This window comes from Plutella xylostella, chromosome 26, assembly GCF_932276165.1.
Source record: "Plutella xylostella chromosome 26, ilPluXylo3.1, whole genome shotgun sequence".
NCBI classification, from domain to species: Eukaryota; Metazoa; Arthropoda; class Insecta; order Lepidoptera; family Plutellidae; genus Plutella; species Plutella xylostella.
Genome location: NC_064006.1, coordinates 5927852 through 5943696, shown reverse-complemented (window position 1 = coordinate 5943696; position 15845 = coordinate 5927852). Strand labels below are relative to the sequence as shown.

Genomic DNA, 15845 nt, shown 5'->3' with positions numbered 1-15845 from the left:
TAGGGCTGATTTTTCAATAGTCAGATAAGTGCTATCTGAGGAATAAAATTGTAGCTGTCACTGTCTAATACAAACATTCAGTCGCGACAGCATCAGAATTATTCCTCAGAGATAACTTTTATCTCACTATTGAAAAATCAGCCCTTATGTGTACCTATGTTTTTTCAATAAATTCGTAAAAGGTCTCATATTAGTCATATTCCTTATTTTTAAATAAATCATTAGTACCTACCTACGGTCATGCCAGGATTTGAACCCACGGCATCTCGAGTGAGAAGATCGCTACGGTACCTCTGCTATAATTACGTACTTAAATTAATTCAATTCAGTTTTCATAGAATTGTTAATTCGTTTTAATTTAAACACCGCCACCCTATTGATATCGGCTTGTCAAAATAAACGCTTCTTAGTTATTATTTAATTTATAAATTAATTCATGTATCTATTTATTCGCGTCATATTGCTATATTTTGTTGTTTAATTAAATTTTGGGAACATTAACGAAGACTGTTAAACTGAAATGCTCGACAAATTTACGATCTTATGTTAGAACGTTTCATTTGATGTCATTAGAGCAGCCAATTAAATGTTTCAACACTGATTAATTTCATTACCTGTAAGTAATTTGCGATATTATATAGAATTAGTGGCTATTACTTTTACTTGTATACTTAAATCGGGACTTTATTGGGCAATTAGCTAATCAAAATGTTTTTTATTCGTTTAATTCATACTCATTGAAATAGGTATTATATTAATGTTATTTAACTTATATGTAGTTTACAACTTTACATATATCATTTTCTACAATTCTAAAAAAATTGACTGATTCGATAAATACTGTACCTTCACCACATCCGTTAATGTTAACGTAAAAAAAACATATTATAAATAGTCGTATGCAAATTTAGACACGGCTTAAAACAATTTCCACGGGTATTCCCATCAGCAACAGGTTACCGGATGTACGCTCTGCCAACTAGCGCGCACCGGAAGCGCAAGCTCGGCTAACAACGCCCGCCATTTTGTAAGCATGCTCTCCTAATTCCCGCCGTTTATTTAAAATGGCCGCCAAACGCGACGTAATAGTTGAGTCAATGTAGACCGAATTTGAGTGTGTACAATGCACTTACCCCTAAATTCATAGACGGTCTATGAATTTTAATTTTAGTGGAGGTTTACAATACAAATTACTATAAAACGCACGGTTTACAAATGACTTTGAAACACACGAATTTCGACCGTTTTGTGTCAGTCAAAAAGTCAAAATTCGTATATCACAACGTCATTTGTAAAACATTTTGTAGTAACAAAAATTCTCACGATGTTTTCCTTCACCGTAAGAGTAGGTGGTACATTCTAACAACTTGCATTTACTCAATCTGTTCATTGCTGTCAATTGATGCAGTAGATTGTCGATCAAATAGCACAGTGGGTAACTGCCTTAATTGCGACGACGTCGGATTAGTGCGGTGATCTGTGACTGAATTCTGTGAGGTAATGACTATGAATAGTGATGTGAGTTTGATGTGTTAATGTATTATGAATATAGGTATGTCCCTATTCATAGTCACATAATTCAGTCACATTTTGATGTGTTGATGTAGGCGACATCTGTGTAGCACATACAGTGAACTTGCTTCCAGATTTTGGGGCCGCGGGTTCGAATCCCGCCCATGGCAAATATTCCTGTGATACCTAGTATACTTGCGTTTGCAAATTGTGTCTGGCTGCTGTTTATCTACATTGTTATAAATAATTGCATAAAAATTAAACATTCGTTGACACCATAATAAAATTCTTAAGGCAGACTGACTGAAAACTCTTGGGTATGTCACCGGCTGGTTAAGAAGTAGGTATCTAAGTAATTCCAAAACGGATGGTGACTATATGTATGAAGAATCGGATAGATTTTCATACAAAACCATTTAAACTTCATAACATTTCTCATTGGGTTTTGACGTATGGGTCGGCTTACATTCCCTTTCATCTCGGTCCTGAAGCCGGAAAAATCCCAACACGTGATTTACGAGTGGAAACAAAATACGAACAGACAAAAAAGAAAATTTCCAGGTAAAATTCACATTAAATAAGCATTATCCGTACAAAATCTGTCGTAATCGTAACCCTTAGAGGATGCCTCGGGGCAGACTTTGCAAGTGTCAGCGGTACAAAGACTGATGCTATCTCTGTCCCGCTACAGAATTATTCAGGTATTAAAACGAGATAAAAGATTGCGTTCAAATTTCAGACCCTCATATTTTTGCTGTCCTCTGTTTTTGCTTTTCAGGTATTATTTCAGCAATTAGTGTGAAGATAATTCTGTTTGCTGCTTCTTGACCCGTAAACATAAATACGATAGCATTATTTCGGAGGCAGATATAAGCAGTAGCTTATGTAAATTTAATTGGATGTTTATATTTTATGCATGACTATGTAGAGGCTCTTCAGGAATACCTACTCATTGTGTTTTTTTGTTAGCGAATACAATGGATTCTGCTTAGATGGGCGTGGAGAGGTCGTATTTATTTATACACTTTATTGTATACACAGACATAAGTAAGTACAAGTGAATAAGGTGCATATCGGTTATTAACTATAGTATAAAGTAATTCTTAAGAGACTACCGTCTCAACAGGAGGAGAGAATCATGACGAGGTGACGTTTACGCTGCACTATCCATTCCTATTATATACGTGTAATAAATACATACATACATACGTCACACATCTGTGTGTATGTGTGTTCCTATAATAAGTTCATACGTCACACATCTCTCATACATAATAATAAATAGAACGAGTGACGTCTCATACATACTCATACAATACATAGAAACAAAAACACTCTGCTTGCCAACTACTAAGCACACATTCAGTTTTCTTTCATCACGTATGTATTAAGTGTTATACATAACACAGTACATAACGCAGTATGGATAATTTTGGATAATCATCGCGATCACGGCTGCTTCTGACGTAAATACTGGTTTAAAACAGTTTCGGGAAATACGCAGCGCCATTGTGTTGAAAACTGTTTGTGTTAATGACAATATGACTTGCATAAAATGTAGGTAGCCTAAGTTTATAGACCTTGATACTTAGTAAGTATTGATATATTGACATGTTTAGCGTTACATGATATACACTCACGGGCAATGAAAAAGTTCCACTCACAAAATACCGACACCAAACGACTCAAATTTTTTCAAATATTTAATTATAAATATGTACAAAATATTATTATTTTTAGTCGGTAAAATCCAGTTACTCTGTTAAATGTACTTCAATGTTGCAGAATTTTCCGTTTAGGAGTAATTTGGTGTTTTTGTCAGTGGAACCTTTTCATTGCCCGTGAGTGTATAATCTACCTAATCATGAACTTAGGCCAATGGTCAATGTCAATAAAGCCAATTAAACTTAAGTTGTGCTTAACTTGATGCAGATGATGCTCTCAGCTGTGAAACCGTCTCAGGAAACCGGTTAAATTGCAAAGCATTTTTAACTTAGTTATGTAACAATTTAATATTTCATGTCGGTTTCTGATCATTCAAAGGGTTACTTTCTTCTTAGTTCTGAAACAATAAGAGAATCCAACTAGGCCTAACCCGCTATAAATATACAATGCTCTTGTTAAGGTTCTATATACCTTTAGTAGGTACACATAACAATTATACATCCTAATATTGCTATTATTATTATTATTAAATGATTTACTGCACAAAGTAAATTGATTCAATGGTGAAATTAATGCTAGCAGCATTCTCTACCAGTTAACCTTTTCTAATATTGTTAACTAATTAATATTCTAAAAAACTAAAAATTCTTAACCTTATTCTTAGCGTGTCGTTTGAGAACATTGATTTATTTCCATCAATCATAATAAAACATTTTTCTGTTTCAGGTTCCGAATACAAAAAGCTAATTAGTTCAAGTTGGTGAGTACAAAATCTATTTAATCTTTTTCATTAACTGAAGCCAGATATTTCAATACCCCATTTCATCGGTAGGCATTTTAATAAAAGTGAAACGCAAATTTTCAATTGAATCGGTTTTCTGTGGATCTCTTTCTTATTTGTTCCCATTTTTTTCCTTACCGAGATGAACTTTTTGTGTTGAAAATATTGAATTCCCTCTCTCTAATTACTTTTGCGGATTCTAAAGTTTCTTTTGGACGAGTTTAACGATTCCCATTTCCTTTCGTCACAACTTTGTAACTCGAAGATGTCACAAGGAAATATAAAATGTAACTGTACACTCCAAATAATTATATTTTCTATACTTTTATAGCTATAAGTATTATTGTACACTCGGGAGCAGTCAAAAACTCCAGTGATAATAGCACCAAATTACTCCTATACCACATCCTAAACAGAAACAGATAGCTTCATGACGCCACGCCGTCCGCAATATTGAAGTACATCAGAATATTATCACTACTTACTTTTAAATCAAAGACGACCGAATGGCGTAGTTGTTAGTGACCCTGACTACTGAGCCGATGGTCCCGGGTTCGATTCCCGGCTGGGGCAGATATTTGTTTAAACACAGATATTTGTTCTCGGGTCTTGGATGTGCCCGTAAAATGGCAATAGGCCCGCCCCCTATTACATTGGGACTAACATAACACTCTGGCGAAAAGTGGGTGCAGCAATGCACCTCTGCCTACCCCGCAAGGGAGTACATAAGTACAAGGCGTGAGTGCGTGTGTTTTTTTAAAAATGGGTACAAGTTGGTGTCTAGATTTTGTAAGTAAAGCGCAAAAAATACGTACGGCGAGTGGACCGCTGAGTACATTGTGCCCCGACTGATAAATAAATTGCCAATCAAGTTGATAAACAAGATCACGCCTATGAACTATAAAACTAAACTAAAATGATACTTCATTGAGGACATGCATGCTTAGCGGCGGTGTCTTTCCCGTATTCATATGCCTACTATAATATTATACCTACATAAGTTTAGTAAAAAAAAAATAAGATTAAAACTAGAATAAATAAAATTGTAATACTTACTTATGTATCTACGAGTGCCTCTGTGGTCTAGTGGTAGAAGCTTCGCTTCATGACCCAGAGGTCCCGGGTTCGATTCCCGGGTGGGACCATCAATTTGTGTTTCTAAATTATTGTGGTTCTAAGTTTGGTTAGGACATAGAAGGCTGATCACCTGTTGTCCGAAACAGTGAAAACGATCCATGCTGTCGGATGGGCATGTAAAGCAGTCGGTCCTGCGCCTAACTCTCTCCAGTCGTGTCGGTCGATCCGTCCCATTGGGCTATGAAAGTGATGGAACAGAGAGTGCTCCTGTGTACTGCGCACACACTTGGGCACTATAATCTACTCCTGCGTAGATGGCTGATCTCAACTGAGATTGGCCGCCGTAGTCGAAATTCGGCTAGGAGGACATTATCTACGAGTATTTACCAAAAGCCATATACCTAAAAGTATTCTTATTACGTTTGTACCTATACTAGTAGTAATACTAGTACCTATAACGCATTAACCTCTCTGTGTATTTTTTCTTAATTGATGACAACTGTGTAGCATTAATACTAACCTAAAGTACATAAAAGAATTAAAAACTATCTCATAAAAATTACCACTCTTCAAAAGGCACGGACATAAAGTCTGTGGAGTGATAATCATTTATTAAAAAAAAAATACTATCCTAAAAATCTTAGTGGTTAATAGTATGAATATGCTAGTAAAATGTATTAGAAAACTAAGATAATATAATTATGATAAATAAAAAAAAATAAAAAAGTGTTTTTTTTTCATTACTGTATTAATGTGCGCTTTTGACACGCGCCAATAATGTAAAACTAAATAATACCTATGTATTAAATAAACTAAATAATAATAGCGTAACAATGCATACTATTTAGACCTCATTAAGTACAAATTATTGATATATAACTGTGTCATAAATTTTAGTGAATACCATAGCGTATACCCGTGTACAGTAAACAATTGTACATACACATAATTTGTAAGTCCAATTAGGACAGAAAATAGCGTTAAACTATGTAAAACCTATTCACAAATACATTATTTATATTTCTTCATCCAAAAGCATACCCATAATTCTTTGATACAGATACAGCAAAGCAAGCATAACAGAATATACAATACGAACATCTGCTTGTGTATTCTGCGGTTGAATACTGGAGCGCCGGTCAGGTTGCTGGATCGCCGTCCCTCCGGCCCATGTGCGGGCGAACCGGTGAATTTTTCATAATATATCGGTCGGATGCCCTGGTCAGATAGAACCGATGTGAAGTTACAGAAGAGGTTGCTGTTTTTCGAGTGAGGACCCAAAGTCTATTTTAAAGTTATTTGGTAGGCAATATTGGAAATCATACAAATACCGGGAAATCACATCACAATCACATTATCTTGGTTGCGAAACTTTGATAATTGAAGAATAGAGCATAAACCTTCTAATATTTTATTTATAATATAATTTGTTATTGTCATTTCGATTACGCGTGTTGAAACTGTTATTTTCTGATCCATGTATGAAGTCCTGAAAATGATGAATCGATAAAGTATATCAACCTATTGAAAATTATATTCACCCGTATATTTTTATAAAGAAAATGCACTATATTTTTTACTTGTATTTTCACGACCACTGTATCCCAACTGGTGTACTTTTCAGGCAAGTTTTAACAGTGCTGTTTTTTACGCCAACACTTTGCTGAAACACGTAAAAAGTTTACCAGTAGCTGGGTCTAGAAATTGCTAGGAAACTTCCGCAAAAACACATTTGAACACTCTAGGAAGAAAATAAAATTCACTGGACAAAATCACAAACATGTCTACAGGCTGTTGCAATAGCAGTATTCCTAAAGCGGTCATTCTGATCAACTTTTGTTCTACGATCCCTGAGCCCAATTCATTCGGATTAATATATTATATGTCGCAGGCATCAGGTTTAATCTTCTTTTTGATAGAACCACTAGCCCGTACATTGGATGGCGCTATTCAGTTGTATGACTAAAGGACAACTCGTCAAGTCGTTCGACGTCTTGACTGAACGTCATTCAGCGAAGTCGTTGAATGGGATATAGTATAACAACTTTGTAAAGTCTGGTTAGGGTGATCATGACAAGACAAGAGTCAACAAAAAGACTATGTTACAAAGCTCTTATCTCAAAAAATTACTAAACAATAACAATGAACGTACCTTCTATATTGTTGTTTATAATTTTCCGGTTCCGCCACAATTTTTTCTTTGAAACTATCCGCCCGCGGCGTAATAATAGGTAAATCCATGTTGTCACACTATTTTAACACAAATAATGCACTTTAAAGCTTTAAAAATTTATTTGCAAAGAACTAACAATATAGGTGCTTTTTGTGTCAGCTGTTAGCTGTTAGACGCCATATTTGTTTTATTCGCCACCTGACAGATTTTAAGTCAGCTAACTAGTTCGACGTTTTGTGACGCTTGTACAATCAACGATCGGCCTAGTCATACAATTGAGTAGCGCCATCCAATGAACGGGCTAGTGGTTCAATCAAAAAGGAGATTAAACCAGATGCCTGCGACAAATACATATATACGCATTTCAGCATCTATAATTACGCTTCTGCAGCGTAACAAGTCATGTAATACCACAAAAAATCGTAGTAATTTATCAAATTACCACAAAAAAGTCGCCGAAAAAACACTGGGTCGTCAGAAATTCGATCAGGGCGAAATAAAGTGGGACCTCATAATAAATGGTCAGTCCACATCCATTCCGAAACGATATGGATCATCGAAAAAGCCCGTGTCTTTTTACGGCGTAAAATACATCAATATCGCCATATCGGTCCTCTGCCTTTACGATATCGGTCCATGGACGCGGACTTAATGTTTTCCGATTCGTATCCGTGACTTTCATAAATGTATGAGGCTGCGTCCATTCGCTGCAGGGGTAGGAACAGAGCGAATCCCTTACTATTGCACTTTTATTCGCAAAAAAACTGAACGAATTGAAACTTTTATGTACCTAATAAATATTTTCAAGTACTTAATAACGTAAATATTTTGCTCAAAATTTAAAGTTGATGTATTAAAACATTGGGGTCATTAATTTTGGTGTAAGTACCTAGACATTTTGTCAGTGGAACTTTTTCATTGCTATTCTATAGGTACGTACGAGGTTATACGCCTGTATAAATACGATAGTCTTAAACCGCTGAGGCCAAATGAAAAGAATCCAATATCCATGGCCGGGACACTCCGACCACGCGGCACGTTTCTGTGGCATCACCGTCCAGGCGGGTCTACTCCAGCTTCACAAAAAACGAACGAGAACTGCCATGCAAATAATAATAATATTAATAATATGTGGGAACATCTCACACACGGCCATCCGATCCCAAGCTAGGCAGAGCCTGTGTTATCGGTATAGGACAGCTGATATATCTATACAAATATCTGTCTTTACACAAATCTGCCCCAGCCGGGAATCGAACTTCGGCATAGCAGTCAGGGCCACTAACCACTACGTATGGTACTAATGGTATGTTTAATGCAACGAGATTGAGTCGTGGTTAGCAGCAACGCTCCGTTACTCTGTTTTTTGTATGCCAGAGTGGACTCCCAGTCCTTTTGCTATTACGGAGAGATTTTATACTGGACCTAAAAATGAAATTTACTGCGGATCGCACTTTGAATTCATAACTACAGTCATTCTGTATTATAGGTACCTACCTACATACACAGAATGACATATTCTATAGTTCGTATGAAGACTATGAAGCTTAAGAAATGTGTTTACATATATTTTTAACTGCTTCTTGGGTAGCACTTTAACAACGGAACAGTATTCGACTGGTGCAAATTTCTCCATAGTGGGTTAGAGCATAACCAGGGATTATTGCTTGACTTTTGACACATCTGTCAAGAATTTAATATGGAGATGACGTATAATTGATCAACCTTTCCCTGGTTACGATCTAACCGACTATGGAGAAATTGGAGCTAAGGATGCTCCCGCACGACCGTTTTTTCCAGGACAGATAATGGGGTCGATTTCGCTTTTTTCTGATTTACATACTATTTCTTACGAATTTTCTACAAAGTGTGCACTATATTGCAAGCAGTACGTTCTATTTTCCGTATACAAAAAAATCGGTTGCCAATTTTCGGTCGTGTAAGGGCACCCTAATGATTATCAACAAGGTCATTAGTTAAGTAAAGAGTCATTACCTGGCAACTAATAATAATTGCCACAATATAAGGTTGTTCACCACACTGGCACATTTCGACCCGACTCAAATTCATTGACATTTAATTTGTTTTCTGATAAACTCTGTACCGAAATGTCAGGTCTGATAAAACTAAATGAGTTTTGTGTGTGCTAATCTGAAAACGGTTAAAACATTTTTATATTTATAAGCATGTTACTATGCAATTAATAAAATTGTTTATCAAACTTATTGGAACTTCTCAATACTGTTTCGTACCACATATTTTCAGTACTTATAAGTAAAGGCCAAAAACTTTAAATAAAGTGGTAATGGGAGATTTTCCAGTAGTTCCAAAATCGACCAATAGATGGCATTCGGCCTGTCGTTTTTAGTAGTGAGCTACATTCTTCTGAGGAAACGGAGATGACAAATGTCACAGACCTACTACAAAACAAATGTTATGTCATTCGGTTTCTCTTGTAGCTACGCGAATGTCTCCGGTGCTGTGTTTTGTGATAATTTCGACGACTCTGGCTATTCTTTTGGAGTTTTGTGACTTCTATACCCGACCGACCTTTGCACTCCCCCAGGACCCTTGCTTGCCATTACGATTTACTTTACCTATTATTAAAAAGTTTGTTTTAATTACCTACCTACTGAATGAGCAAGAATAAGTAAGTAGTATTACCTAAGAGGTAGTCTGATGGTTTGAAGTGGCCGGGGCATATTCTTGAATGCTTTTTTATGTTTAATCCAGGCTTTAATTCTTTTAATGCTTCCATCCATTTTGCCCGTCTTGTTTCGTTTTGTGGAATTTTGTGCACCCCCCTTTCTCTACAGTAAGCTACAATACAACACGACGACATATCTACTATAAATGCTATTCAGATGCTATTCAGAGAGTCGGAAAACTTTAGTTTTGTGGTGTGGGTAGAGAAAACTAAGTACCCACCTACTAATGTCTGCTCTACCATGGAGAAATCATTACTTCCAACGTGCCTCAGAATAATTATGATACTTACACACGGCGGTCGCGCCTCGGACATGGACAGAGGATGCAGATGATCTCAACTAGTTCACACTTAATATTATGTATAACTACATATAACAGCAATTTATTATTATTAGTTTGCACGTTCTCAACAAATACCAGTTATGCTACGAAATCATTTGTATTTGGCAATATTTGCCTAATAGGCAACCTGTAGGCAAACTATTTAATCATAGTATTATTCTGTGGAATAAACATGGATTTTTGTATTGGCTGAAAGGACTCGAATCCATGCCGGCTATAAAAAAATATGCAGTCCTGTTCAGTATGAAGATTTACTAGCGCCATCTATTGTCGGGTTTTGTCTATGGACGTTGTCTATGGTTGAAAACCTCCCATTCTATCGCTTTTTTTTTCTTTTCATGGAATTTTTTGGTCAGTCACGTCGCTTTATATTTATGGGAGCACAATTACTTTAATGAATTTCCAGTAGTTCTTGCTTATATTTTCGAAATATAAACTCTTTCTTTTCGAAACATGACCCACATAAAGCTTAATTTCAAACATAACATGTTCCCGCTCGCATTACATTACAATTTCACCAGGAAATTGGGCTCTATATGACTTTTAGTAGACTTCGGAAATGGGATAACGACAGTTTCGATCAGCCGCGTCACGCCATGCATACAACCAAGTCGGTGCAATTCGAATATTGCAGTCGTTCAGAAAAAAATATGGGGAAGTGGATAAAGCTTTGTCTGCAGAATTCCCTCGATGTTTTATACAAAAGGCTCGGCGTAAACAAAACCTCTCTGCTATGTCGGAAGTTGAAATTTCCGTGATTTGATTGGTTGCAAGTTGGAATGCATTGGTAACTTTGTGAAACAGTTAGTATAACCTAGGGGTACTTATACACTATTTTATCGAGCTGGACATTTGCTAACAAACGTAGCGTGGGATGCCACCCAGTCCGCTGGACGACGAGGACCGATGATCTTGGATAGGTGGCTGGTTGAGGAAGGCTGAGGACAGAATGTTGTGGCGCTCCTTGGGAGAGGGCTATGTCCAGCAGTGCACGATTACAACGTGATTATTAATCTATGATGAACATCACATAGACCACGACGAAGCATTTATATAAATTACTAGCGAGCTTCGCTTCGCCTTAAAAAGTTCTCCCGTGGGAACTCTGCCATAAAAAGTTACCTATGTGTTAATCGAGAGTGGTAGCTAACTTCATACCATATTTCATTAAAATCAGCTCAGCCGTTTTGACGTGAGGAATTAACATACATATCGCACATGACAATCCGAACCGTCATATCTAGAAAAACGTAGTTTCGAGATATCGCGTTTTGAAAGTTTGGTGTCTCAAAATTCAAAGAATAATACATACATACATACTTTCGCATGTATACTGTATGTAGAATATTGGTAGGATATTTTATATTTTGAATGTAACTTCTCCTTATTTCACTGTGCTAATTCGTCTGCATTACAATGCAGTGATGTGTAATAATCTTCTATTCCTGACTCACCGGCTCAGAACAAATTCGATTTAAACTCGTTTCCTTAGGGTTCTTATCTCGGTGCCAACTTGAATAAACTTCAGTGAGTACCTACTTTAGAGCCACCTGAAACTATTGAGAGACTTACATGAAAATGTGCAATGCGGCAATATTATTTTTGTACTAGATTTTCTAGGGAGATTCACTTCGCCTTAAAAGGTTTTTTGTGGGGATACCGGGATAAAAATTCAGCCTTTGTGATAATCCATGGTGTCAGCTTACTAATGTCATAAAAAATAGTGAAGCCGTTTTACCGTGAAATTGTAAAACACATGGATCCATCCACACCTATGAATTTTTATGATACAGTTGATACCTACTCGTCATATGTCCTTTCATAGCTAGAGTAATTATATTAATAATTACAGGTATTACTTGAGTACATGACACCAGAAATTGTAATATGATATTATGGACAACATCTCAAATACAATAGTTATATACATATTATAATTTACATTATCAACACCCAAGACAAATAGTTACATATCTGTCTTTAAACAAATATCTGGCCCAGCCGGGAATCGAACCCGGGACCTTTGGCATAGCAGTCAGGGTCACTAACCACTACACCATTCAGCCTTCATCACACACTTTCCATTAATGCCGCCACCGTCACGTGCATCTCCAAGTCTGCCTGTCATTCACGACGACGGAACCCGAGCTAACTGTGTTACTGCATCGCCTTACACGGCTCGAGCCGCTACTCCAATTGACATGCTAACGAGACGGCGGCTAAGTGAGCTTGTAACTTGAGGTGGGGTTTGACACTCGTAGGCGCAGTGGCTAGTGACTGGCTTGTGGACAGAGCGTCCTGGGTTTGATTCCTGGCTAAAGCAGATATTTGTTTGAAGATATTTGGTCTTGTGTGATATGTCTGACCCGCCTACCAAGCGTGGAGATTACGGCAAGAATCCTCTAACCTTGGTAAAACTTGGTGGAGGAAATGCAGTGGATGGCTTGTGTTTATGTTTAAGTGATATTACACCCGTGAGTAAAGAAACCATCAACGTAAACTAAATGATATGATTACTCGTATCATGGTGTTGTAACTGTCACCGTTTATCTTATGTCTTAATAATTAATTCTTCAGCATATGTTATAAATGAGGTACATATAAATCGTAGGGAATCTTCATACACAATTTCACTGAATCATTGTTATCAGCTAAACAGGTGTGTAATATGAATATTTTCAAAACATAACTTAATCCATACTAATACTAATATTATAAATGTGAAAGTAACTGTGTCTGTCTGTCTGTCTGTTACTCTTTCACGCCAAAACTACTGAACGGATTTGAATGAAATTTGGTATACATACGGTCTAGACTCTGGAAAAGAACATAGGCTACTTTTTATCCCGGAATTCCCACGGGAAAAACTTTTTAAGGCGAAGCGAAGCGCGCGGGAACATCTATATAATATATTATTCGCAAAAGTCCTTATCGTTATAAAAGCTAAGTTGAGTTAGGCTTTTATAACTTTGGCCATAAAAGTATTTTGAAGAGTTATTAAAAGTTTTCATCAGTCGTTCGTGAAACTTTCAATAACTTACAAGGAAAAGCCTTTAATTTAATGAACCATTGACATGCACACATTAATAGAAGAGGTTCTATATTGTTTCGCTACTGTGTTTTGAACGGGTGGCGAAATTATTATTACTTTACCAGGACATTCCCCGTCGAGGCAGTTATAGTTTTAAAGTTTTTTTTTACTCAAAATCATGTGACGCCAAAAACGCCAGACTGACACAAATAAACCTTTTAGGTTTCGTGTCAAAATTTTAAATATATCTAAGATTTTTCTGTTGTGCTAATAAATAAATAAATAAATGTATAACTTAGAGTTTTGTTATAATGTCAAGTGTGTAGTATGTAAGTATATCTAAAACTAGCATGATTTGGAAAATCTCCAAATTTCAAGGACTGTTCGGTGAAACATATCCTATTACTATTATTATTGTAGAGTGTTGTACCTCGCACAAGTTTTTTTCAAAATCAGCTAATCCGTTCAAAAGTTATTCTTATACTTTTAGAGTATTGAATATCGGATAGGTTAGTGTACCGAAGTTCTAACAGTAAAAGCTAACCTCACGGAAAGGCTGGTTGATTTCATATTTTACTAAATCCAAAACGGATGCTTCAATGACCACATTTTCTTGCAATATTTACGCTGAGTTGCAGAAAGGCACTTTAAGCTAATGTCGGCATTAAATCTATATCTGTCTCTTTCTGTCCATATACTGTCAAAGCAAGGCAGGTATATACATTTAAGGTCATCATTAGCTTAAAGTTCCTTTCTGCAACTCAGCGTTAGTTACTTATCTCATGCTACGAGTGTAGAAATCTGAGCCGATATACCCACAGTCCCACAAGGCCCCAATACCGATTCAATGCGATTTCGATATATAAAACTTATTGGTTCCCCTGGAGACCCTAATACCACGTTATAGAGAAGGTTTATTTCGTCGACGTGCCTGCTAGAAATTGCTTTAAGAAAATATTTTCATTGGTTATGATTATTCACTCGGAATGTTATTTTTCTTTTTTAGATTGTTCATTTTCTTTCTTCTTTCTTGGAAGTTTAACTTATAACTTATACAGGATGTTGCAAAAAGGGTATACTAAGCCGAAACCAGCATGTGCAGCATGTTATATCTAAGCCCGAAACTGAAATCAGAAGATCAGATGCGTGAAAAAAAATACTCATTTTCCATAGAAACTTGGTTACATGACTTTTTATTATGGAGAATGATTTTTTTTTCGCGAATTTTGAAATTCTGATTTCAGATTCGGGCTTAGATATAACATGCTGCACATGCTGGTTTCGGCTTAGTATACCCTTTTTGCAACACCCTGTATAAGTTAGATGTAATCAAATCAAAGTGTTATCATCTATCACGTTATGTTACTCTTGAAATGTGGTTATAATTTTTGTTTCAACCTCTCTGACTTTCTGTTCTATTTATGAGCTCATCGACCCATAGAATAATGCAAGTGTGTCACGTATGTACACTTGTCCAAAATTAATAATGCACATGCAGAACTTCACACCCGAATCATTAAATCGTAAGAGCCTTAAAAAAATACTTGCATTTTGCACCTTGCTCGAAAGAAATAGGAGTCAATATCATGTGTCACATAATCGAAAACAACCGATCTGTCAAAGATTTCTATGCGCATTATCAATTTTGGGGCACTGTATATTACAATTGAAATGTATAGGTGGTAAATAAAATCAACAAAATACCAGCAGTAAAGTTGTCACTCGTGGAAAGCTCTTATTCATTTTTCAAAAACGTAAAATAATATATTATTTTCTCTAACAATGGCTGGTGCGGTGAACCTAAGCTTTGTTATTTTTACCAAAACATGTTGTGGTAACCTCGCTGGCTGCTAAAAATAACCCGTGCTCTGGAAGAGTGCCTGCGATGATGAAGTGCTATTTATCTTCATGCCAGTAATAGCCATCTTCACCCTGAACAACTGGTTTTCCCGTAGATCCTACTGTTAATTATTGAACTAATGATCGCTGCATTTCCGAGCTGGCCGATACCCATATCTAGTTTGGGGTCGGATGGCCGCGTGTGAGTTGTCCTCATAATATTACACTTACGGGCAATGAAAAAGTTCCACTCACAAAATGCCGACAACAAACGACCGCAATTTTTTTAAACATTTAATTTCAAATTTGAACATAATATTACCGTTTTTAGTTGGAAATATCTGAATGGATTTTCTGTTAAATTTACTTCAATGTTCCAGAAGGCGTCATTAAACTAGCCTTTTCAGTTTAGGAGTAATTTGGTGCTTTTCTCGGTGGAACCTTTTCATTCCCCGTGAGTGTATTATTGTCATTTGTCCAAAATTAAATAAACATTAGCCCATATGATTTCATAAAAATACAAATTGGAAAATGTAATACTTACTTAATTTGTGTAAAATTAAGTAATTATCATGAATATTTTATTAAGTACTGCCGGATTTGAGTAAATATTGATTTAACATCAATGCATATTAAAATGTGTACCTACCAATAGTAGTTTATTCAAATTTATGCTGATTAGGATCAAATTCCTAATTTAATTAAATAGTTTGCTA

At 36.2% G+C, this 15845-nt stretch overlaps 1 protein-coding gene across 1 annotated transcript in view; it reads left to right on the top strand.

Annotated features, from left to right (window-relative positions):
* LOC105398545 (5-hydroxytryptamine receptor 1) overlaps positions 1-15845 on the top strand; it is a 132185-nt gene that overhangs the window by 73737 nt on the left and 42603 nt on the right. Inside the window, exon 2 of the mRNA XM_011570665.3 lies at positions 3904-3937. The gene's annotated coding sequence lies outside the window, so the exon portion shown is untranslated. The remainder of the gene's footprint in view (positions 1-3903; positions 3938-15845) is intronic.